The following is a 3,690-nucleotide window of genomic DNA, read 5'->3' as shown; positions in this document are numbered from 1 at the left end:
GTGCTACCAAGCTGTTCCATAAAAAGAATGGTGTAACTCTGTGGGATGAATTCACATATCACAATGCAGTTTCTCACAAAACATCTTTCTAGTTTTTAATCTGAGGATATTTCCTTTTTCACCATAGGACTCAATGTGCTCCCAAATATTCCCTTGTAGATGCCACGAAAACAGTGTTAGCAAACTGCTCCATGAAAAGAAAGGTGTCTCTGGCGGTGGCTGAGATGGCGAAGGCTGCAGTGGCAGCGACAGCTCTGGGGTTTGTGTCTCGGGCTGTGTCGGCTGCCGCTGCTGCTCGGGCCTGTTATGTACAGATGGCTGATTAGGATTCTCGGCACCATTTTCTGTTTCTGTGACTGGCCGGTGCCCCCTGCCCGGGCCCTCCTGAAGAGGCAGCACTCAGACAGCACTCTGTTTTCTACAGTGGACACTGATGAAATACTAGCCAAAAGACCAAGATTAGACTGCTTTATTCACCAAGTGAAAAACAGTCTCTACACTGCTGCCAGCTTATTTGGATTCCCATTCCAGCTGACCACAAAGCCCATGGTAACTTCTGCTTGTAATGGAACACAGAATGTGGCCTCTTCAGGAGAGGTATTTTCGAACTCTTCATCTTGTGAACTGACAGGTTCTGAATCCTGGAACAACATGCTGAAACTGGGTAATAAATCTCCTAATCGAATAAGTGACTATCCAAAGATCAGAGTGACAGTACCCCGAGATCAGCCACGCAGAGTCGTGCCTTCCTTTGGTTTTACTTTGAACTCAGAAGGCAATAATAGAAGACCAGGTGGCCATCGCCATAGCAAAGGTAATCCAGAGAGTTCTTTAATGTGGAAACCTCAGGATCAGTCTGTAACAGAGATTATTTCTGAAGAGAGTGGCAAGGATCTAAGGCGTCCCCATTATACTGTGGAGGAGGGTGTTCAAAAAGAGGAAAGAGAGAAGTACTGAAGGTTATTGGAACGACTTAAAGAAAGTGGTCATGGAAAATCTGTCTGTTCTGTAACTTCAGGTTATCATAGTTCTCAAATAAGTCAGATGGACACATTAAAGACCAAAGGCTGTGGGGAAGAGCAAAATCACGGAGTCAAAACAACTCAGTTTGTTCCAAAGCAATATAGACTTGTTGAAACAAGGGGACCTCTATGTTCATGAGAAGTGAAAAGATGTGTTCAAAGGGGAAAATTTATGATACGGAGAAGATGATTGGAATCAGATTTGAAAATGAAAGTAGGAGGGGATACGAACTGGAGCCCGACCTATCAGAAGAAGTGTCGGCCCGACTCCGCCTGGGCAGTGGAAGCAATGGCTTATTCAGCAGGAAAGTGTCAATTGAGACAAAGGAAAAGAATTGCTCAGGCAAAGAGAGGGACAGAAGAATGGACGATCTCCTTGAACTTACAGAGGACATGGAAAAGGAAATCAGTAATGCCCTAGGCCATGGCCCACAGGTTGAAATCCTAAGTTGTGCTTTCAAATTGCAAATTACTCGAGGAGATATTCAGACATTAAAGAGCTACCACTGGCTCAATGATGAAGTCATTAATTTTTACATGAATCTTCTGGTGGAAAGAAATAGAAAGCAAGGCTATCCGGCACTTCATGTATTTAGTACTTTCTTCTATCCTAAATTAAAGTCTGGGGGTTACCAAGCAGTGAAACGATGGACCAAAGGGGTAAATCTCTTTGAACAAGAAATTATTCTGGTGCCTAATGATCGGAAGGTACATTGGAGCCTGGTAGTGATAGACTGAAGAAAAAAGTGTCTTAAATACCTGGATTCTATGGGACAAAAGGGCCACAGGATCTGTGAGATTCTCTCTCAGTATTTACAGGATGAAAGTAAGACCAAAAGAAAGAGTGATCTGAATCTTTTAGAGTGGACCCATTACAGCATGAAACCACATGAAATTCCTCAACAGTTGAATGGGAGTGATTGTGGAATATTTACTTGTAAATCTGCAGATTATATTTCTAGGGAAAAACCTATCACATTTACTCAGCACCAGATGCCTCTCTTCCAGAAGGAGATGGTGTGGGAAATCCTTCATCAGCAGTTGCTGTGAGAAAACTTTGCCTGGTCCCTCCAGCTGCTGGTGGTTCTTTCACAGACATTTCCATATACCTCATGCATTGTGGGTTAAAAAGTCCCTGCATCACTTCTGTTCTCTCACAGGTACTGAGCTGTCAAAAGTGCATGAAGGCCTCTCACTGCACACTAGTCCTCACTTGGGGTGCAGAGGGCAGCTTGCAATCCTGTTTGTAAGGCTACTCCTGCCCAGAGCTTTGTACTGTTCAACCTACAAAAGAACAAACGCTAACTACTGTTTTTTTAAGAGATTCTTTTCCCTATGAATGTGGGAAATGCAGGATTTATTCTGTGAATTGTTTGTTTTCTGTGTGTTTGTTCAGCGTATTCATTCACTCACTCATTTGCAAATATAATGGGCAGTGGCCATTTGCTGTTGTTCTTTTACAGTTAGCTCTAAAAAAAAAGAAAAGAAAAGAAAGGTGTAACACTGAGATGAATTCACACATCACAAAGAACCTTCTCAGAAAGCTTCTTCCTCTTTTTTACCTGAGGATATTTCCTGTGTCACCAGAGGCTTCAAAGGATCAAAAATATCCCTTCTCAGATTCCTCCAAAACAGTGCGACCAAACTGCTCCATGAAAAGAATTGTGTAACTCTGTGAGATGAATTCACGCATCACAAAGCAGTTTTTCAGAAAGTTCCCTTTTTGTTTTAGTCTGAGGATATTTCCTTTGTCACCAGAGGCTTCAAAGGGCCCCCAAATATGCTATTTTAGAATGCCCAAAAACAGTGCTACCATACTACTCCATAAAAAGAATTGTATAACCCTGAGAAATGATTTCACACATCACAAACTGGATTCTCAGTAGCCTCTTACAAGTGTTTTTCTGTGGGTATTTCCTTTTTCAACATATTCTTCTATGCGCTCCCAAATATCTCATTGCGGATTATACAAAAAATGTGTTAGCAAGCTTCTCAATTAAAAAGAGATTGTAACTTTGTTAGATGAATTCACACATCACAAATCACTTTCACAGAAAGACTCCTTCTGGTTTTTATCTGAGGATATTTTCTTTGTCACCGGAGGCTTCAACGCACTGCAAAATATCCTACTGCAGATTCCACAAAAACAGTGTTATCAAACTGGTCAATGAAAACTACGTTGTAACACTGTAAGATAAATTCACACATCCCAAAGCCGTTTCTCAGAAAGCTTCTTTCTAGTTATTACTTGAGGATATTTCATATTTCACCTTAGGCCTCAATGCTCTCCCAAATAACCCTTTGCAGATTCCACGAAAACAGTGTTATCAAACTTCTCCATGAAAAGAAAGGTGTACCCTTGTGAGATGAATTCACACAACACAAATATCTTTCTCAGAAAGCTTTTTTCTAGTTTTTTTTCTGAGAATATTTCCTTTGTCACCATATGTTTCAATGCAATCCAACATATCCCTTCTCAGATGCCCCCAAAAAAGTGCTACCATGGAAAGAATCATGTAACTCTGTGAGATGAATTAACACATCACAAAGTGGTTTCACAGAAAGCTTCTTTCTAGTTTTTTTATGAGGGTATTTCCTTTGTTAACATAACTTAAAATGCACTCCAAAATATCCCATTGCGGATTCCAAGAATACAGTGTTAGCAAAA

The 3,690-nt window shown here is 41.0% G+C and overlaps 1 pseudogene; it reads left to right on the top strand.

The window, feature by feature from the left end:
• The first annotated feature begins 291 nt into the window (after window positions 1–291).
• On the top strand, window positions 292–2,143 carry LOC104678459 (annotated as a pseudogene).
• The last annotated feature ends 1,547 nt before the right edge of the window (window positions 2,144–3,690 follow it).

This window comes from Rhinopithecus roxellana, chromosome 19, assembly GCF_007565055.1.
Source record: "Rhinopithecus roxellana isolate Shanxi Qingling chromosome 19, ASM756505v1, whole genome shotgun sequence".
NCBI classification, from domain to species: domain Eukaryota; kingdom Metazoa; phylum Chordata; class Mammalia; order Primates; family Cercopithecidae; genus Rhinopithecus; species Rhinopithecus roxellana.
Note: the sequence above shows the minus strand (reverse complement) of the source record. Positions and strands in the feature narration are given on the sequence as shown.